Source organism: Anser anser (genome assembly GCF_964211835.1).
Source record: "Anser anser genome assembly, chromosome: 3".
In the NCBI taxonomy this organism is placed as follows: Eukaryota; Metazoa; Chordata; class Aves; order Anseriformes; family Anatidae; genus Anser; species Anser anser.
In genome coordinates this window covers 107964499-107987497 of record NC_139722.1, presented here as the reverse complement: position 1 = coordinate 107987497, position 22999 = coordinate 107964499, and the positions used below count along the sequence as shown (strand labels likewise).

General features: G+C 40.4%; 1 protein-coding gene across 1 annotated transcript in view; it reads left to right on the top strand.

The window, feature by feature from the left end:
• The window catches only part of LOC310896039 (uncharacterized protein), a 680208-nt gene that overhangs the window by 14643 nt on the left and 642566 nt on the right, over nt 1-22999 (top strand). The gene's annotated exons all lie outside the window — the stretch shown is intronic.

The following is a 22999-nucleotide window of genomic DNA, read 5'->3' as shown; positions in this document are numbered from 1 at the left end:
AAACACACTCCTAGGGGGCATTTTGCTGCTGTTTTGAAACAGTTTGCTTTGAGTTTATTTTTGCTTAGCTGTGATTGCTTCGGAAACTGCTTTGTAGCTAACCTCTAGAGTAGCCTCAGCGCTGGTGAGACATCCTGTTGTTTTTCTGGCTTGTCTTTCAGAAGTAACAGTTTCTGAAAATGGCTGTAGAGCTTACATTTTATTCTGACTTGAGCACTTAGAAGATAATTCTAATCAGATATTTTCTAAAGCCTTGACAATAGGAACTGAAAGGAACAGAAAGCTGTATCAAGGCCACTTTTGCTTCCTGGAGCCCAGTGCTTGCTGTCTGAATTTTAAATGCATATAAATCAGGAATGCTTGTGGTGCACAGCACTGACCGTTTGTGCAGTGCAATGCATAGATGCCCCTAAGGAAAATCTCTTTATGAGAGGGAGGCCAGCAGCAGCCATGAATAAATGCTAGGGTGCATTTCTGGACTGAGATATTTACTGTATAATGACTCTATAATGAAAAAGAGTGCGCACTAAATAACTTCTGTCAGTAAGTACTTAAAACCCAGCTATTTTACTGATTCTCAGAAGAATACGCCTGCTTGTTCATGCTAGCTTTTTTATTCTTTCCAGAACTGTATACATTTACAGTGGCGATCAGCCATACATAGTAAGAAGCATGTTTCTCATCTTGTAACTCCTTTCTTCCTGGCCTCTTGGAGCTAAGATTGCAGAACCCTTGTGCTTGGCAGGTTCTTGAAATTGCTATGCTTCTTCTTGAGCCTGGAATTGCATTTTTAATATCTTGGCAGATGGTGTTCAAACGCTTACGAGTTTTACACCCACAGTCCTCTCTGGTGCCAGTTGGGTATTTCTTCTGAGGAGCATTTTTCTTCTCTAATTACAGCATGCTGCGGGTTTTTTCCTCCTCTTCTCTAGCAGTAACATGTTTCTGCAGCCCAGGATATGTTATTACTATCGCACAGTTTGGAAGGTGGAAAGCACTGACCTTCAAAGTTGTTGCTTCTGTTTTCCCTCTCCCTTGGTTTCTGCTAATGTGAAATTCAATTCCATTAATGTTTTGTAGCCTGTTATGCATCTCCAAGTAGTTGACTGTTACAGTAAAGGGGAAGAGATTGGAAGTGCTGTTTGGCAAACAGTCTCGGCTGTATAGGCTGTCTGCTGAGTAAATAAACCCACCAGTTAAATCTATCAGTGTGCATTTAAGTATGAGAGAGGGGAAAAGAAGGCCTTCTCTTGAAATATAAAGAATATAAAAATGAGGACATCACTTTTTGTAAAGGTTAATGGGAGACAGATAATGTCATTGTCATATTAAGGAGCTTTCAGCATGGAAAAAAACACATTTATCCTGATCTTTGGAACACTGCATGGCAGCCTCATGTTTGAGTCACTAAAATGTACTCCTAGGACATCTGTACCGGTATGAAGGCTTAAAGAAGTAGTTTGGAAACTGGGTAGCAGAAAGAAAATGTAGAGACGGGAAGAGAGTGGTGGAGTGGTGCTTTCTTGAAGCAGGGCTGGAGGATTAGCCTGGCTGCAAATACGCAGGGTGCCTGTGAAGCATCCTCCCTCAGATGGCATGCCCCAGCTCCGAATGGTCTGGAACCGTGTTGTGGTTGACTGCCTCTAGTCCCCAGCTACGAAATGCCCCATCCCAGTGCCAAGGGCTCTCTAGCCATCAGGACCATCCCAGGGATGATGATGGGGCCAGTCTAAGGCCAGATACTGTCTGTCTCTGTAACCTGCCTCCTTCCTTGGTTCTTCTGAAATTATGACCACAGAACCTGGATATCAAGCTGGGGTGGGTGTAAATATTCCTGCATCTGGACTCTAGGAACATCCCTAACTGCTGTTTAGGAGCTCTATGTTGCTGGTGAAGAAAAAGCCCTTTGTTTTTAAATTGGCACCCAGTGTATCTTTTCAAACAAACATGAAAAATCTGTGTATAATATCTTTTGTAGATTAGGTGATAAGTGCAGTTGATTGGAAAAAGAACTGTGTTACAACAAAGGGAAAAAGTTGAGCTTAGACATTTGTTTTTAATTTTCCCCCTTGCTATGTTTCCTTTTTTTGCTATTACATCTTCTATTCATATCTTCATTTAAGTCATTCCCAAATAAAATTATTGCATGTTATATGTAGGAGGTTAAAGCCATTCTATGTTTACTTCATTTTATTTGTTCTGGATTTAGAACTAAAGCCTTTTGATAGAGGTAGTCTATACAAAGCGTTGTTTCATATTATGGAACGTGCTGTTACGCTGTTTGTTCTATTAAAAATCTAAATGAAAATTGCAAGTTGGTATTGCTCAGAGAGGACCAGGAGGAACATTACTAGATTTCTTGTTAACTAGGGAGCTTCTCTCCACTGTCTCAAACAATAGACCTGGGAGCCTCGAAAATTTTCAGAGCATCTAGGCAAGTTTATCTGGTGGTACAGTCACTTGTTACCTGTGAGTTTGTGCTACTGTCTGGTTCTGGAACTGTAGTACATACTCAAAGAACAGGAGAGAAGAAAGAGATGGTGGCTTCAGGGGGAGGACGTGTGTTTTGTGAATTCTTTCCTCCTAAACTCTAACACCTCAGCTGTCATGAGTGAAGCAGGATAAACATTCTTCTCTTGTAGGGTTTTGGCGGTCACATACTGATGTTAGTTCTTTTCCAGTATGGGATTAACATGCTACATCTCTCTGCTATACACCTTTTCATGGGAAGATGGGTTCTATTTTATTAAATCTTTTCCAGAAATAAGGCAGAGATTGAAGTGATGTCATGATGGTATTCTGATATTGTGTTATTTAAGCATTTCAGTTTTAATTTACCAGGGTACTGCCCAGAGGAGGTACAAAGTGTGCTACAGCCTTCTGTAATACACTGTCTGCAAAGCACATGCAAGTACCAAGGATATGACTAACACAACCAACTACATATATGTTAACTTATGAAATGGCTCTATAGAGAGAATGCCAGGTTTCCCAGGGAAGCACTTGGTATATCTGAGGGTTTGGATCTCACCCAGTAGATGCCCCTATGGGGGGAAGAGAGGTATGGCCTGTTGACTGATCCCTGAAGTCAGCAATGTCCTCTTGGCTTGTCTGCGATGGTATCTTTCCTAACATTTTTCCCTCTCTTGAGAAATTTTATACTATTTTCTTGTTTTTGGGTGGAGCTTGAGTGACTCTAGTCATATGTACCTTTGTTACAATTGGTATAAAATTTTCTCATTTTTGCTTTAAGGGAATAGGCTCAGAGGAATTCAGAGTGCATGCTTAGTGAGCGGTGGTTGCACCTTGGATTACAATGAGATTATAATGAGCAACATTCACCCAGAGAGTGTGATTTTGTTATCAGGTTGGCTCAGGGCTGGCCATGCAGTCTGTCAGGTCCATGGTACCATCAGGTCCTCCTTCCCACAGAGCCTGGCCACGGTGTCTTCACTCCTCTTCACCCTCCGTGCTATTTCTCTTAGAGTCAGCACAGCAGGCTCCCCTGGTGTTGCCAATATCTAAGGTTGCAGTTTGTGTTGCCAAGGGAACTATCACGGAACAGATTCCTTGCATATCTGCCGCATCTCACCCTGGGAGTTTCCTCACCGCTGAACCCTCTCTTAAGATGTGGATGTAGGTTTAGTTTCAATAAACCACCTCCAGCTACTATTCCACACACATTTGTACTAAATAACACTTTGACAAAAAAAAAAAAACCAATCCAGTTCCAGTTGTTGTGGAAAACCTGTTTCCTATATGACAGATTCCCTTTCCTGCCTTGAGTTAGAATTGCATTCCTTGTCTCTGCACTATTTATAGATGCTTTAAATTACAATGCTCATTCTCACAATACCATAAAATACTTGTTATTAATATTTCCATTTTAGGCGTTCTGTGGGTTCCATCACATCTGACTATTTCTGTGAAAATCAGCAGAATTTTAATTGGCTTAGTTTCTTCAAGTCAGTGGTGGATGTTCTGCCTTTACTTGTGCTTTACTTTGTGTTTAACAGTTGTGTTTCCCTGCTGTTGTTGTGCATTTGGCATTGTTAGGCATACCGCAGTAAATCCAAATGGACACATTTATGACTAGCTTCCCGTCTTATACGGTTGAATTATGCTGTATTTAAAATAACTTCCAAAATGTGCTGATGTCTTTACTCCACTTGCAGCTTGAGCAATTGAGTAACCGTATCATCATCAAAACTTGTTTCATGATTATTTGTTTGGGGACTAACTTTCAAAATGTAAGATTCTGCTTCCTCGGATTAAAATGTCATGTGGCTGCTGCTAGCTGCATTATAACATAACCTGATTTGGGGTTCTTTTTTGTGCGAGGCAATTTATAAACAAAACCTAAGAGGCTATGGTTTCTGCCTCGGATTCCCAATCCAGGAAATAGTTAAACCTCACATGTGACAGGATGCTAACTGTCATAGGGTGGGCTGACCCAGGCCAGCTCTGTATAGAGAAAGTCTATATTGGAATAAAATGTCAACAGGGGATTGCTGTGGAGTAACTGTTCTGGCCAGTCTTTCCTCAGAGAAGAACTTGTACATGCAGAACAATAATGAATGAGACTGCACAAATAAAATTACTTAAGTGTGTAAATGTATTCTTGTAGAGGTTGGGATTTGGAAATGTAACCTCTGACAGAGGACTCAACAACCAGTTATGTAGTCTTGAATATAATGTTTGTTTTCTTGAGCTGTTGCTTTTGTCTGTTACCCACGAGAAGAGGTAGATACTGAGAGAGCAGAAGAACCTATGACTATTTCAGCTTTGATGCTGTTGGAATCAGATGGATTCTTCACATCTCCACAGTGGTGCAGATGCTTAAGAGCCTTTCTGGTGCAGCCTTGAATCCTGTAACATCTTTCATCGAGGAAAAATCCTAAAAGGTAATTGGTAGATCTGTTGGTTTTGGATACCCAACACTGAAACTAATTTGTGGCAACTTCCGTTCCTCTTTGTTCTTGCTAAACACGGGGCCTGATCCCAAGTCGGGGTAGAGGTTAGTGGTTTCATCATATAATCACCATCTTAAAGGTTTTTCTAATTTCTTTCCACGGCCACCTTATCTGTGCAACCTAATGTTGAATAATATCTCAAAGCGTTTTTTATTACTGAGGATGTTAGCTCTCCTTTTCATAGCTGACTGCTATTCAAAGCTTGATAGTGACTCCTCCATCTTCCTTTTTGAGGATGCTTTTCATGCTGGATAGCTCAGAAGACCTGATTTACATCAATTTCTACTGCTTCCTTTTGAAAGCAGTGACTTCTGAGCTGTGGTATATATATGACAGTCTTTGTCCTCAGCAGCTGGCAGTTAGTTACACCGTGGCTTGTCCTATCTTGACCCTAGTGTTTTCATTCCTGTTAGGAGTGGGGGGAATAATTTGTTTCACTGCTGAGAACTGGGACTATTGTGCCCCCTCTATCTTCTGCTAACAGTTGTTCAGTTACTTGTTATTTTAAGTTGACGTTTTAACAGTTAGTATGCAGTGAAGCCTATGTGAAGAAGGATTTGGAGGTTACTGGAAGGAAGGTGATGCTGAGGAATGGGACAGGAATGAGGAGAAGGATGAGAGAAGGGAAACTAATACCATTTGGGAACATATCAACCTTGTTTGATCTTACTGACTGTTCAGGTTCTGAGCCAACATCTGAAGAGAGTAAAAATGTTAAAGTTCTCCGTTTTTACTACAGAGATTCAGATTCAGACTTCTGCACAAACTGCTTATGGCTGGCTGCTAAAAGTTCTTCTGTGATTTGAATGCCACCTATGATCCTAAGTTTCAAGCCAGACTTGTTGGCCATTACTGTGTAAGGAATTTTGGCTTCTCTGAGGGTTGCCATATGTCATCTGTTACTAGTGATGTGAATTCCCAAGCACTTCCTGGGACTTACTACATACTTATTCTGGAGGGATGACTTCCTTGTGTGTGGCCAATTTATAACTCACTGCAAATTTAGCATCACTTATTTTAAAACCAGGCACTTCCTTAACCTTAAACCTCTTTACAAAATAATTATAGGGAAATGTTTTGGGGAGCTAAAAATGTAATACCATGTTTTCATTTTGTCGTGGCATTTTTCTCTGCCAGTTTTATTTCTGTAATATAGTTTGTTCCTTTTACAAGACTCTGTAGTGAGCGTAAATAGTGGAATTAAAAGATGCAATCCATTCTAGTTCTTCTGTATCTCAACTAATGCATATTCAACCAATGCTAACTTAGATTTTATAGCCATGTTTAGGATTAATAACATATAAAATCTAAATATTGCATCATTTTCAAGCCTCTACTGGTCTGAAACAAAGGAAACATCTACACTGGTCATTTCTTTGAGTATGAAGTCAAACATTTGTCAGTGAATAAGTGCATTTTAAAAATAAGCTGAAAAAGATGCATGTAAAAACTAACTATAATAGTAACTATAAAAAGTAAATATAAAAGCTAATAATACACAAACAGTCTGTCCCTGTAACTTATAATGCTTTGCAAATAACTGTTTTTCACGCTTATGTTACATGATTTTTTTCTCTTGTTGATAGCTTCCATTATTGGTGTAGAATTGTCTCTTAGCATATAAAAATAAACTTAGAACAGTAATAGCATGGATTTAATGACACAGATGAATAACTTCTAATGCATCCAAGAATGTATCCATTACTTTAAGAAAGCATGGTCTCATAGCTATTGCAGACCTGGATTCTAGTGTTGGACCAGCACAGGCATTGTTTGGTTTGAAGATGTTTGGCCAAGCAATATACAAAATAGTGTTGGAATTAGGAAATTAACACAGATTTGCAACTACTGACCACATGGGGAAGTTGCTCCTGGTTGTAACACCCAGTGAGTTTGATTTCTGGGGAAAAAGCCTGTAAAAGAAAACAATAGTCTAAGCTGCTTAGACATCCTTTTATGACATGCTATTTATAAAATGTGTCAATGGTTATGTCTACATGATAGTCTAGGCTGGTCCTGAACTTGAAGACACTTAAAAAGACACTTAAAACGCCTGGTGGACACACAGAACAATCCCTTGATCTCTGACAGTTTTATTCCAGTGTATCTGCTCTATCTCACTGTGAACACAAGGTTGAGCATGTAGAGCTGTTCTCCATGGAGATCCCCGTGGGTGTAAAATGTAGCCAGGATGGAAGTCCGGAGCAGGAATATCCCTGATCTATGCTGTGTTTGTATGGAAATCACTAAGGCAGAGTGCTAGTGATGCTCTGCTTCCCGTGGGCAAATACTGCTTTCCACTGCTGGCCAGGAGCCCAGGGCAAGCATGGCCAATGAATGTATCTATGCTAGTGTGATTGGATCTGTATTTCAGAAAGTAAATCAGTGGAACAACTTCAAAATCTTTATTTTCTTTTTTAACCCTCCTGTAAGGACTTTTTAGCTCTAAAATTCTTTCAATATTTTTGTCTTACCCTTTCAACTTCTAAAAGATAAGTCCTTGTCAGCAGCTTATAGTGATGAAGATATGAGTGGAAAGGAAGGGGCGCATCTATAACACGAGAGTATTCAGTACCTGCCACCTGATAGGATTTATGCGATAGAAAATATAAAGCTTGGAAACAAATTCATAGTGCTTGATTGAGAGCTCAACCTGAATTACTTAAAGGCATGTCCAAGTAGATACAGTCAGTGTGCTGACGTGTGGCTGCTATTTATACTGAGGAGGGAAAGATAAACTTGAACAAGGAGTCAGCATTTCTGCAAATCTCTTCACCTGTGAAATGTCATTGCTAAATATGCTTGCCAGTGCTCCCTTTGTAATCTTGCAAATACCAGACAGTTAAATTAGAAGGGGAATTTTTTGACTGGAGATGCAGAAAGGAGTGAGATCCTGGAGAAGGGCTTCATAATTTCATGCCCCATCTTGATCTAATGCTAGGAAAGGACACAGATATGCCTGGTATATTTTAAGACTTCTTTTTGGACTGTTCTATAGTTTTCTAGCATTCTAGAACATCAGCAGTTATGGTGCCTTTCTCATCATGATTCAACACTGACTAGTAACCTCGGGTATTGACTGCTGCGTGAAATGTTCCTGTGGTTATTAACCTGGTATTAACCTGGATCTCTGTCAAAGAGTAGATAGTAGAGATCCTGTGATCAACCCAACTCATTCTAGGCCTCCAAAGAAGAACTACTGTTTCAGTGTTATGTTCTTACAGATTGTCTCAGTGGGAACTGGTGTTTTTCTGGTCTAGACTTTATGAAAAAAAATGTTAATAGTGCAGCTTTCATGCCTAAGGACAAATTTGAAAGAAGTGTGCTGTTAGTATGGCATTTGCATTGCTCCCAGCTGTCTCTATCATCAGGTCTTGCAATCTCTCTGTGAACCTCTGCTTGTTGATGCAATCCTAGATGGAGATCCAGGAGGAGAGCCTAGGCATGATGTTCTATTATGAAAAAGCAAGCTACAAGAAATGCAATAGCTCAACACCTCCCCCCTCCAAAGCTCTAGTGGGGTGAAATGAATATCTTTGTGCAGTGGGCCTAGCACACAGTGCTTTTGAAATATCCTGGAAACAAAAGCGTCTTCCCTTACATTTTCTTGCTTCTCTTTGTTTTCAGTGGACTTGTCCCTCATTTGTGTCAGGGCAGGAGCAGAACAGGTCCTTGTCTAAATATTCAAGGTGAATGCTGGTTCCCAGTGCCTCCACTCAGCTTGTCAACTCAAAAAAAATCTCTTATCAGCTGAGAGGAGGTGGGTGGTTTTCCCAAAACATTATGGAATTGTGTATCTATTCCCTTTAAAATGAAGACTTGTCAAGTGCTCTGTTTAAGAGTGTCTTTTCATGTGGGTCTTATATGGGGTTACATGTGATTCTGTGGTGCTGTACTCTGTTCCTGCTATGAAATCCATTACATTCATTTCACTTTAACATGCATGGATTGCTGTAGAAATCAACCTTACAGTGATTTTTTTTAAGACAAGAAATCACTGATATTGCACAAAGCAAAACTATCTTGCCTACTGTATCTAAGTAATAGACTGAAGGTTGTTCCTCTCCTTCAAGAACTTCTTCAAATCACTTCTGCTGTGCAGGAAAAACTCATTCTCGTGCTTAGCATATTTCCCTGCTACCAATACTGTGTGTCCTATTGAAATGAGACATCAAGATGTGGGAAATTATTTTGGGTTTGACCTGATGAGTTCTGTATATTTTCAGAATCTGAGAAGTTTTTTGGTGCAGAAATGCTTTACTTCGTGCACTTTTCATCTATCGTTAGATAGCTGACTTTTATGGCAAATGCATTCCAGTCTTATGTGGAGAACTTGAAAGTAATATTTAAAATAAAAAATAGATACACTTCCTAGGTGGACTTTTATAGTTTCTCTTCCCACCCCTTCTTTCCTTTTACAAAATAACCTTATGGGGATCCCACTATTACTGCATGGAAGCCAAAATGCAGAAGTGCAAGCTCTGATTCTAATCATGATAATGCGTCTGCTCAGTCCAGCTCTCAGAATTCACTGTAAGCAAATGACTTTTTTTGTTATTGATTTCTTTTTTTTTCCCCCTCTAGGGGATGTACTTAGACTGCTAGTTGTCACTTTGAAATGTCAGAGATGCCATTTTGACATTCCTTTGCAGGAAAACAATGACAACGGGAGGTCAAGGAAGCTATGGGTTTTAAAGAAGTAGATCTCTAGTACGGTTCAGTGCATCTCCACAGCTAAATGACATTGATATAAAGTTAGACAAGGATATACATTTCACAATAAGATGAAGTGACTGAACCAGCTTGTGGTTGCTGCTTAGGTATGTAACATATCACCTACTTAAACCTTTTTTTAATTCCATATTCAGGTTGAAGAATATTTCATGGCAAGAACATTAGCTGTTGTCAGTAAATCAGAAGCAACTTGAAAGTGATTTCTAAAATTATGTACTTCTACATTTTTTTGAGTAGGATTGAGCTCCATATAGGCTAAAAAAACATAATAGGTGCAGCCCTTACAAGAAAGCTATGGTATTTATAACTTTTCTTTGAAAATAAAGCACAGAAGTATGTAAGCTTACATAACAAGATAAGAAGAATCTTATATTCTCTAATCACTTTCATTTATTTCTGCTGAGCTCCAAACAGTTTTAATTAGATTATTAAAGTTATAGTATACAATACTGCTAAAATTCTTGCTTTGTAGCTTGGGGGCAACCTTTGAATCTATCATTAATTAAACACATGGAGTCTGACTGTGTACTCCCTGGGATCTGAATTTCACTGCTTTGATTTTTGGAATAGCAAAGCAACACTCTGTGGCAAATGATGGGAGTCTTGCAGCGGAGTAGGTAACTGAGTTACAAGGGAACAGAGGGCTGGACCTTGAATGCTTCCTTTTGCTCTGGAATTGTTTGTGCTGCCTGTGCCTCGGTCCCCAGGGACTACACGCTTGCAAACAGTTTAGAAACCAGCTGAGATGCTGCAGACGCTAGGTGGTGCTTTCAGTCCAATATTGAGGACAAGAAACAGAAACGCTGTTAGGAGTTGTAGAGGCAGCTCCCTACCAGTCCCTGGAAGTTGGAGGGTTAAGGAAGCTTGAAAGCTTTTAAAAATATTTTTTAAAATATCCATGCTTAGTGCCGTGGACTTAAGAGGCAGATTCTTCTTGTACTCCCCTCCATATCAAGTTGCTCCTGGTTGTTGCCCCTGTTGACAGTCAAGGACGGAGATTAAAGCATCCTCTGAATATGAGCCTTTTGGTTTCTCTTGGAGTCATGAGAGTGCTATCCCTCTACAGCTGCCGTCTGCTTTGTCTTACAGATCTGTTCCCCTCCTTAGATCACACTGACTATAGACTATTGGACATAAGCTGATTTGTTTTAAAAGGCTTTTCACATCTCCAAGCTGTAAACTTAAAATAAATGTATTTTCAATGAGCTTTGCTCCTCCACTGAGACCTGCTGCCCAGAAAACACAGGTTTGGTTTTGGCAGATGCAGCATCTGTTGCAGGTAATAAAATAATTGGTTGTGCTAAAATTTACATGTGGAAAAAGTCTAAGAAACTTATGTTCCTCTATAGAAGGAAGGAAAAATGTTCTACTTATAGGTGGGCTTGCAGACCGAGTACAGCAATCTCCAGCTGCCAGTCTGCCATAGGTGACAGTGCAATGTATGTTTTGGAGCAGTGCTGACTCACTGCCAGTGACAGCAAATTAGTAACACAGTGCTGTCAGGGCTCCCTTTTCCGATGCCACAAGCTGTATAAAACACAACAGCTTTTGCTTTAGTACAGGGACATAGCTGATGGGATCACTTCTACATCTTTCTCTGAAAGGACTTGCGATGTGCGTTTGAGATCATTCATGGTGTAATTTTTAGAAACAGAGCTATGAATGTAAAATGTGGTTTCAACTCCTGGTAGGCAATGCCAAGCTGATGTGTAGCCCGGGGAGATAGATGCAAAAGGCTTTGCTGTTCATGTCAAGGTCTTTCAGGAGGGACTTTCATTGGTTTGATGAAGTCCTCAGGTAGGAGCATGCTCTGGAGAGAACTGGTTTTCCAGGGTGTGGCCAGCAATAACTTGCTGAAACTCAGGCCTCTGAAATAGGTTTTAAATTAGGTGCTGAAGTTGCTACCTTAAAGCTCAGATGTGTTTTTCTATTAGTGTGTTCAAAATAACCATGTTTTTATTTCTGCTCCAAAGCTCTTTTGATGTCCCTCTCTTGGATGGGTTTGAAAGTGCTCTTGACCTCTTCAGAGTAGATCCAGCTTTCTAAGTTGCTTGAGAAATCAGCTGTTTGCATTTTGAGTCTGAAATTCATACTGCCTGGCGAAGACTTTTTTTTTTTGGTAAATGGAACAGTTTTGATCACTGAATGACCTAGGTGCTGTGTGAGCTGTGAACTTTAAGTAGCATCAAACTGGCCTTTGGTTAAAAACACCAACAACAAAAAACCAAAACCAACAACAAAAAGCAAAAACCAAGCTAAAAAATGCATTTGTCACTGGTATTCGCTCTTAGTACAATGCTTAATGAAAAGACAGTAAGAGTTAAGCGACAGAATAGTGTGCTTCTGATCATGGACAGTTATTCCTGTATGTTTGACTTTGCTTAGCTCTACTAAGTATCTTTCAAAGACTTTAAAACTTAGGGTTTTTTTTATTAGTAACCTGAAGCTAAAACAGGAACACTAGTAAATGAGTGGCCTATTAGGGAGCAATTATGTAGATGAGCTGCTTCAAGAATTGGGTGGGTGCATGTCAGTGCCTAACTCTCAGTGCCTGGGAGGAGTTTCAAGTCTGCAGTAATTGTGGCTGTGGCTGGGTGCAGATGTGTCATTGTGTGACAGTAAAGTACAGTTTTGGCTTTAAAGTGAGGGTGTATGTTTGCCTGGCCCCACGGCTTCTGCCCACATGAAAATACTTTTTAGTCTTTTTAATAGTTATTGGAAAAAAAGGAAAAACAAATTCAAGTGCTTGGAAGCAGAAGTATTAAGTAATGCTTTGCAGAATTTCCCATAATCCCATAGCTCTTGAGAACTTTTATAAGGGATAAGAAGGGAAATGTTTGACAGGTTTTTGAAGTCCTGGTATTAGAGATTGTTATGGGTAACCTTTGTCTGTGAAGGAACTGAGAAGAAAAAGTAGGCTGAAGATAAACTGCCTACTTAAGATCTTTTTTTTTTTTTTTTTTAAGAGCCAAGTGAGAAAAAAGTGAAAGAGTGAAAGGGTAAGCCAAAGGCGGAAAGTGCAGTTTCTGTCTTAGGTGTTGATGCTTTGCCATAGCCTGACTGCTGGAGAAAGGCCAGCCCAGCCGGTGCTCTGGCCAGGCTCCGTGAGACCCTGCAGCAGCTGTGCTGTGCTGCCCCTCTGATCATGGGCTTTCCCAGCCAGAGTGAAGGGAAAATCTGGGTCAGCTAGGCTGGTATTCTGCAAAGTTTGAAAGAGGGAAATTTGTGGGTGCGTGGGGAGGGATGAAACAAATAAAACCAAAACCCCACAACAGCAAGGAATGAAGCAAGGAAGAAAACTCCCTGAAAGCCTGGTGTGACAACATCTCCCATGAGTCATTCTCTGGCCTGGCTGTGATGGGGCATCTTTGCATCTGTAATGGTTGGGATGAAAAGATGTCATAGTAAATCTTTGATTTTAGTGAGTAATGGAGTAGCAAACAGCAATTTAAAAACTGCTTCTCCAATTTAATCTAATCTCATGAATCATTTGGTCCGAACATTCTTTTCCTCCAAGCTTCTTTCATTTTGTTTAGGACCCCTGAAAAAGGGATGGGCACAGGATTTGTTTGTGGTTAGCAATGATGTCTAATATCTGATGGGCAAACTGTAGTCTCTGAATTTTTGCTCACGTTTCATGTTTCCAGGGGCAATAGTAATGTAGCAGTAAACCTTTTGTCTGTGCTAATTTAATAATCTAATCTTCTTTATGTAAATTCTGTGGTACTCGTTTGTTACAGTCATCTGTGATACTCTAAAATAACTTTTGCTTTCAGTGCTACAGCTGCTACATTTTAGTTTTGCAACGGGGGAATGGGTTTTGTTTAAATGTAACTGTTGATCACCTCATTTACTCTTCACTTCTGTCAATTTCTCCCTGTTGCATCTGGAACTCAGTAATTTAATTTAGCTAAAACTTGTCATTCAGAAAGCGCAGAGTTTTCTGGTGCTGGCCTTAATTTGGACTGTTTCTTGAGATAAGCTTTTCCCAGTGGATAACCCTCACTGTGAAATGTCTTATTTGTATCCCAAATAATCTGAATTAAACTTGTCTGTTGTTGTTGTAACTTCTATATTAAAAATAAAAAAAAGCCTTAATACTTAGTATTCTCTTTGAAAGGGACTGTTTTGAAACTGGGGGCTAAGAACTGATTCTGATCTGAGAAGTAGGGATAGGGCATAGCTGGAAAATGGGTGGTAAGGCTTATATTTAAAGCTGTGCTACCCCTTGTAGTTCCTGGGGAAAGCAGATGTAGTGTTGCCTACAATGCAAGGTCAATCCACTTCTGCCTTTTAATCCTGCCTATCATAATTGACTTTGCCATCAAAATTGCAGTAACCCAACTAAGACTGAACTAGTGCCTATGCAAATATCACCAGCCTTCCAGTTCTCATTTTAAGCTTTGTAGATGTTCACACCACATAAAAAATTAAATCCAGGTGGGACTTGGTCTGTCATTGACTATGAGACATGGCCATAGATATTGCTGGTTTTGTTCTTATGTACATATTTCCTAGCAGAGCAGAATGGTAATGTAGAGGATGCCATCATGCTGGTCAGGCATCTATTTACATCCTGTTGGAGACAAAAGGTACTTCCTATCTTTGCTACGGACTGAATTTACATTTTAAAGTTAAGCTTAGGGTTCAAGTGCAGGTAAATTGTCCTGAGTATCTAAAAGTGAGCTAAGATTTCTGGAGCAGGTGTATAATCCCTGTAGCAGCTGTGAAATCTGGGGGTGTTTACTTCTGCAAATAGACTAAGTTTCTGGAGAGTGAGCTTAACCAGAGCTGCTGTGCTCATGGGCAAAGGTTTGGTTTTGGATCTCACACTGGGTGAGGTTGTTTGGGATGATTAAGGGCCTGCTAGTGAACTTGGGGCTCTGGCACTGACTTACATAGTGAGTGTCTATTTATATGTGTATGAAAGAAACGTTTTCATTAGGTTGATTATTTGTGACTGACTTTTCTGATTTCATTTAAGAAAAGATAACTCCTTTTAAAGTGAGCTGAATAGCCTTTCTTTGAGAACAGAGGATGAGCAGGTCTTGCTGGCCAGCTCTAAGGTACTGCCTCACCCACCTCCCCTGGGTCAGCTGCTGACTGCAGCCACGTGCTCTGGCTGGCACGGCACCAACGAGGTCAGCGCTGGGGCCAGATTCAGCATGAAGGTGGGTGAAAGAAATAGTATTCTGAGTGAAATATGAAATATAGGGGGACACTGAATCTAGGGATATGGGTAGGACAGAAAATAGTGCTTGAGGTCAGGTGGAAAGAGAAGGGTGTGTTCGGTGCAGAAATATTAATTTGGTTTGTAATTACAGCAGGGGTATTTTGTGCTGATTCTTGCTCTTTGATTTAGTTTGCAATTGCAAGCTGCAGTTAGCAATTCTAGGTTATTCTGCATGAATTATTTGAACCAGAGCAATGGCGTCTCCTTTGTGGAGTCTGATAGAATATGTAATTACTTGGGTCACCTATATTACAAAGAACAATGTACAAGCAAGGAAGGAACAAAGCCAGTTTGGTTATCGCTAGTGCAGTGTAATCCTTCCTACAAATAATTACTGGTTTTCACCTGCCTCTCCTGGGGCTTAAACTAATTGCTGTGTTAACAGTCTGCAGACTGAGTTCAAAGGCTAGTGCTTATACAGCTGGTTCTGCAAGGAAGGTATAACAAGAAAACTCGAAAGGAAAGGAAGGAATTTGGGGATTATGTTGCCATGAACACTTGACATGAGAGGTTTTGGTCAATTCTCAGATGAATGACTTGCAGTTTATTGCTATTTTTCTTTTTGGTTTGTCAGCCACTTCCATCAACACATACTGTTGCTTCTTGCTGTCCTCTTGCATAGTTACTTGAAGACAGGTTACTGCTTATTTTTAGCTCTCCAATAAATACCTGCTGAGCTTTAACACCTTAAAAACTTTACAGGGGCATTGCCAATTTATGAAGCAGGAAATAAGCACCGAACTTTGCTGTCAGAGGGACAATGTATGCTGCAAAAGCAGGGGAGCAGAGTAAATCTGCAGAAGCAGCAATGACCCAAGGAAGAGTATATGGCAAAATAAACTAGTCTTAAGTAGCTGATGTGATGAAACTCTCAGCGGTGTGGTTCTTCTGAGGGTTTCAGGATGCAGGGAATAAGTATACACACGTGGTACTCAGATTCAGTGATCTCATCTGCATTTGACATGCAAAACAAGCATTCCCCAAGAACCCAGTGATATCTCCCTAGTAAAGGAGGATTTTGTTTGGAAATGGTAATGCACAATGGATTGACAGTTGTACATGCTTTAATTTAAATTAATTTGGAAAGTGTAGAATACTGTGGTAACTTGGGAGCTACTTTGGACTCTTGGATAAACACCACTTAGACTTGTGTAAATTTGTAGGAGTTATTTTGACAAAAGAACTATTTACACAGGTTAATATGTACTTTATTTTGGTGCCTACTCTATCTGTATTTGATCAATTTTCATACCGTTTACTTAAATGGTACCTCTCTAATACTTTCAAGACGTTCTAGGCTACAGGGTAGAGTATATTTTTGATTTGATCTCTGACTCAGATTTAAGACAGACAATGATAATGGATTGAAATAATCTGAGTAATTTTGAGTGTCATATTTCCTGACCTATTTCCTCCTAGAGTCAGAAGGGTCTTATAGCAGAGGTTCCTAAGATGTTAGGAATCCATTGGGTTAGACTTTCTGCTGAAGGAGAGAAGTAAATATGCATTCAGTAGTGGTTTGTTTCTTCTAAAAGATGTTGTTTGTTCCATGGGACCACTGTAATTAAGGTTATAACTTAAAGAGCTCCGTAAAGATAAGTGAGGCACACGCACTGCCCCAGAGAGAAAGCAGAAGTCAGTTATAGGCCTTACAGATGGGGCGTGAAGCAGTTGCAGGGATGTTTGGTGATGTGATTGCTTAACAATGGGTTTTCTCAGCCAGGGCCCAGATTTTCAAGAGGATGATTCAGATGATAGGAGTGTATCTGTGGTTGGAATGGCAGGGGAAGAAAGGGTGCAATGAGTTTATGGATGGAAGGAGAATTGGTTGAAGGAACAGCTAAGATTAGAAACCTGAAGGACAGCATCAAAGTGTGCAAAATATGATCCTTAGTAATGATGTAAGCAGGAAGGTTCTTGTTTTAGACTTTTGTAAAGTCGTTGAAGTGTCCATGCACATCACAGTGGACCCTTACTTGGATAGGTGCTTGTGGTATTTCCCCTCACAGATAATAAAAAGCCTGTGCCAATATTTCTGATGGGTGCCACTATTTTGCTGTAAGCCTCCATTTTCCTGGAAGCAAATATCCTAGTGGTGGCCCTTAGAGAGACTACTGAGGGTCAGGAGTAGCATTTAATATCCAATAAATATTCCTGACAGTACAAAACTTATTGGAGTCATCTGTCCAGCTAGAAAATCTTGACAAGCCATCTATGAATATGGCTTAGATTATTAATTTCAGGTCAGAAAGGGGTAGGAGATAATGGAGAAATATACACTTTCTTAATTTCCTCTCCATGTTTTTTTCCCCCCTTCCATGCACAGGAAGTAAACTGTATGTGTCAAGTTTGTAAAAAGATGAAGGAAACAGCGTTATGGAAAAATGGCTGGCCTTCATCGTCTCTTGGTATGTCTTTCATGCACCTTCATGCTTTCTTTGGCATCACCTTTGATGTGAAAGGGAGACTGCAATGTACCTGGAAAGTCAAAATGCTTCCCTGTTTGGATTCTAAAGCTTTGCTTTGTCCAGGTGTTCACAAAGATTTCAGTAATGATCAAGGTAGAGCTCATCAACTGTAAAAGGGATAATCAGCTCTTTAATGAAAAATAAAAACAGAACTCCTTTCAGAACTGTTTACATTTAAAGTTCTACTCTGTCAAAGGTTACCAAGGGTATTTCTCTATTGTTGCCTCTGTAAAGATGCATCTACACTTTTCTGTTGTGAGTGTGTATGCATGGACACCAGTGGATCAGAGGAAGAAGGACATGACAATACTCAGCTATCTTGGTCCTTCAGCCTATATGACTCCTCATCCAACCTCTCTATAGAAAAGAGTATTCCGTTTTCTTCCAAATAATTTTGGAAAGTTTTTTTTCCTGGTTCTGCAAGAAATTGCCTGGGAAATGCCTAGCAACTGTTGGTTGAACTAAAATATTTCCATACAGCTCACACTCCTTGAGACTGACTTCATTCATTTACTGATTTCATAGCTTGCTTTTCCTTGTCCCCTTCAGCTAGTCTCATTTGCTTGTTTTTTTTTTTGTCTGCTGCTTTTTTCATCGGCCAAACTCATTTTGGACTGATTACAATGAGGCTAAAAGGAGGCCTGCTATGCAGTGCCTTAGAAAACCATTCCATTGAATGACTCTATGTATAATTTATTTCTCTTTAAGTATTGTGTATGTGAAAGTTACAAATGAATTTTTCTATGTACTGTTTCAATGCTCAGCTTGCAAAGAGAATAAATCAGTTCAAAAGGAAGAGGTATAGTCAGTCTATCACTAAAGCCTCCACTATTAGCAGTTGATGACATGTAAGGAATCAACAAACATTTATCTACTATAATTAGCAAGTACTAATTTCTACCATTTTAGGCAGTCATTTCTTTGCTTATTCCCTCTATCAAGATGATCAGGCAAATCCCAGTGGCTCTTACTGTTCTTGCTTTAGGCTGTGTCAACATCCAGTGATCAGACTCCAAAGGCACTGTCTCTTCCAGGATGCAATTATATTAAAAATAACCATCGGTTTCCTCTTAATGAGTGATGTTGTTGACACAAAAGCTGGAACTCTGGTTTCTTGGTGCATAGCACTGTTGTTTTTTTTTTTGAGAGGTGTGATGGCAGACTTTCACAAACCAGGACATCCTGAGATACTTTGCACCATGCTGAAATCTTGGAACACACTTTTTTGGTGATTGATATGGCTTTGTGCTCAGTGCTGGTAGTGACTATGTGGGATTTGCAACCCCTGCAAAGGCATAAATGAGACACACCAAACAGGAAAAGGCGAGTCAGTTAAACAACAGGACAGATCTCAGCCTGACAGCTCTTTTTCTTGAGACAACAAAAACAGTTGCTTAACTATGTAGCTGTTGAGTGATGTACTAAATAGCTACCAAAATAATTCTGAGGTTTTCTGAGCCTCAGCAGAGGGGATGACAGTCATAGCATGTGCTGAGGTGGTTAGGCATTTGCAGCACTGAACCATGAAGCTGGTGAACACATCTGATACCTCATGCTGGCTAATGAGGGGAAGAGCACACGATGGATGTGATGCTCCTTGCTGTGGGCTGTCAGTCAGATGCCACAGCTGTATTTCTATGGTATGCATGGCTGCAGGTGTGCCATCTTCCTCTGAAACCCAGCTTTGAGGCAGACATGGATGGTGGAATAGCTGCTTTAATTCTCACTTTCAAAGGCTGCATTGCTTGGTCAAGGCTCTGCATGTTATATGACTGCCTTATTACTTATGGCACCCCTGGATCTGAATGTTTTTTTCATAAAAATTACCTCCTGCTCTTCTGACTGAAATGTGAAACAAGGCACTAGACAACTTCTAGTACTTCAGTCAGGCTGAAATGCATCTGAGAAGTCCTTTTTATTTTAACTCTGAAGCTCCAACAATGCTGCTGTTAAGATACTAACATTAACCATTTGATCCATAGTCTTTCCAGGAGAAGCATTGGGCTGAAGATTGCCTTTACTAGATTTTTAACCATATACTGGGATCAAGATGCTAGATACTGTCAATTTTACTTGAATGAAGTCTTTTTCCCTTGTAGATTTATTTATTTAAACCTGCATGTGGGGGTTGCCCATCTCCATGCTTTGTGGGTTAGGCTTGCTCTGCTTTGCTTCTCCCACAGTACCCACCATGTTCCCTATGATCTCAAACTCTCCGTGGAAACTTTTGAAGCTGCAGAACTGGCGAATGCACTTGGTGATATTTCCCTTACTTTTTGTTTAGAATGTTTTTTTGAGTTCTAGTGTCCTTAAAGTGTGATGTCAGGTATTCTTGGAACTTCTTCCATGGGAAAACTTGAATTTCTTTGCATTCTTATTGGAAACTTAACAGCAAATTATATATGTGTACACATACTCTTTAAATGGGAGTGAGGGGGGCAAAACTGCTTGTGGTACTATGTAATCTTATTGCTTCATATCATAGCATGCACACAGCAGACCTACACTGTCTTTTAAGCCACACCATAATTTGTAAATCAGATTATGTAGAAACAAATATGGAGGTGGAAATGTCCTGAATTTCACACTCATTCTGACTCAAGATTCATTTCTAAATCTGTTCTTGTTAATAGCATAGATAATGATAGCTCTGTATTTTAATTAATTTAGTATGGTTTGTCTACATATATGGCTGAGACTATCAACCTCCCAAAACGGAGCTAAATGCCTGTCTGTCATGTGTGAAATTTGTAATTTATTTAATTACAAGTTTTCTTTAACCTTAACCTGGGCTTCTAACTGCTGTTTTATGCATTCTTATGTGAGCTCTGATTAGTGACTAAGTTTGTCATTTGTATAATACTGACAATTATAATTTCTTCTCGAAGGAAGTCAGGCAATAAATCAAGTTTCTTTGCAGAGAAAAAGATTAACTAAAGGTTTATTTAGCATAAAAATTGTGTTGTAAAGTTGTACATATACTGCCCTTGATATACGTCAGTCTTCCCTTTATTGTCCCTGTTGAAAGCTAAGTGAAACTATTGTGTATTGGGCTTTCAAAACAAGTGTATTTGTCTGAGGAAAATGGTAGGAACTGTGTACTCAGAAACTTTATAGCTATTTTGATGTTTGAATGTCCTCAAAAACATGGACTAATTAGAGCAATTCAGGTACTTTTCAGGATTAGATAGTCAAATCTTGAGGGCTCTGAGCCCTCAAGACTTTTTTGGGAGAGGAAGATGGGAATAGGGGAGGGAGGCCATGCTGATATGAATGACTGGGAAGTTGGTGGTGGTTAGAGATCTAAATGTAGGATTTAAAATGATCTCAAGGGACAGACTTTTCTGTATCTTATTTACACATGGATTGTATTAGAGATACCAGTCTTTCACCTTGTGATGACGTGACAGAAGATGAAGGTAGTTTTTCAGATAGTGTGGAGTACACAGAACAGCACAACACACTTCTGTGATTCTTTGGTTGTTTGCTTCTTGCGTACTAACATCATATTTCTTGTTTCACTGCTACCAATATTTTTGTGGGACTCTGCCTGTGAGGCTGAGGGAGGCCTTACAAAAGGAGAAACATGATCTGAATTGCAGGTGTGCAGAATTTTAGATAAATTGATGGGGCAAGGTGGAGGTCTGGCTTGTGACAGCTGTTACTTGGGTGAGACATCTTTGTTCTGGTCAAAAGATTACTCAGTACCAGCTGAGGCCAAAAGGTGGGAGATGGCTAAAGGTTCTGGAGTGTGACTGGAGGCAGGATGTAGTGACCTCCAGGGTGAGGGGCTTAGGCCAAACAAGATGGAAGTGGGAGACCAAGTAGTGCAGAGCTGCCAGGGGTTGCATAGAAACAGCTTGTGAAGATAGTGGGCCAGGTTTACTTTATGCTTTGTTTAACTGGTCTTTGGGGACTGGTGTGGAAAAGCTGTGAAATGGACAGTGAAGGAATGGAGTCACAAGCTGAGAATAGTTTGGGAGTGTGGCAGGAATACGGATGACATCCAGGTTTTAGTCTAAGCTAGGTGTTGAAGTGTCATAGCAGAGCAAGCCAAATTCCAGATTGGTTTAACAGAGATGCTGGAAAATGTTATGCGTGGTGAGCATATATGCTATTCCTGCAGGATAGGCTGGGGCTCCTGCAAAACATCTTAAAAGCCAGGATACATGAACTAAATCCTGAGAACAAGCAATAAGCAGCAGTCACTTGGCTTATTTTGGAGAACACCTTTGATAATCTCACTGGTCCCAGTACCTGTGTACTGTGTGCAGGAACAGGTGTCAGCTTCTCAGACCAAACCAGCTGCTTGTAAGGGCACTGTACAGAGATACTGGTTTCAAATAGCGTTGCAGCCCCATGCATGCAAACAGGCCCTGCCAAGCTCCTCATTTTGCTGGCTTTGTTCTTTTTATGACTCCTACAGGTAGCAGGAAATGCAGCTTCTTCCTGGACACCCTCCTGTAAAAAAAGGTTTTTAAACTCCAGCCCATCTAGCAGAGGCTTGTGATGATGTTGAATAAGATGACACATCTGTCCCAGCTGGATCAATATTTGAGCTGCTTTTATCTCTGTCGCAGAAGAACAGTTAAATAAATGGCATGAATTTCTAAGAAATGTTCACAATAGCAGCTGCCAGGAATGTCACTTCTAAACTCATTGTCTGCCTTCAGTGTGATGCCTCCCTTGGAGATCTATGGCATGCGGAGTGTGCACCTAGACTGCTAGGATCGTCTGGTTACGAGGTACACATTTCAAGTGAACGACTGGCACCTTCAGGGCATCGTAGAGCAGGTGGAGATAAGTTTTTCTTTAACCTGGGAACCTTAGCTGTAGTCTGTAAATTAAATAAGTCCTCACAGGGAAAGAAAAACAAATGCCTGCTAGGGCTATGTCTACTTTCACTGATCACTTGCAAGGTACTAGGCCTTCTGTGAAAATAAAGTCCTTAAAGGCTGTGATGCTGGGCTATAGAGCTTAAGCTTGTTTAAGTTAGTCTTCAAACATGCAATTTTTTTAACAGTATTACTCTAAAACAGTATTACTCTAATATTCTGGGAGTGAACTGCTTTGGGCTGTTTCTTAGGATGAGTCACTCGGCCTGTTCTTTATGGAGGCTTACGGGGATAGGAACTAGTAAGTATGAGCTGGCTGAGCACAGTAGGAAGCCTCAGATTATTTTGGTGTGTGTTAGGTGCTAAGCAAGGGCAAACAAACCCTGGCAGGAGATGCGGGGTGCCTGAAGAGCAGCGCCTCCGTCATCTGGTGCAAGCTCTGCTGGAGGGGCTCTTCTGCCAAAACCAGCTACACCTTCTGTCTCCCTTCCCACCAAGAGCCCCTTTCAACTCCTCCTCTGCTCGAGTACTTATAAGGAGAGGAAACGACTCACAACCTGTGATGGACCAAAGAGCTGCTACAAGCAGGGAAGAGGTGGGCAGAAGGTGGGTGGTTAGATGAGGGGCAGGGAGACGTAGGGATCACTTCCTTGTCCGTCCTTGGTAGGCTGCTGCTGTGTGAAGTTCAGCACAGGTTTATGTGGATGCCTGTGCCTTAGAAGCTGTTTGACAGCTTGATTACCTCCAGTCCCCTGA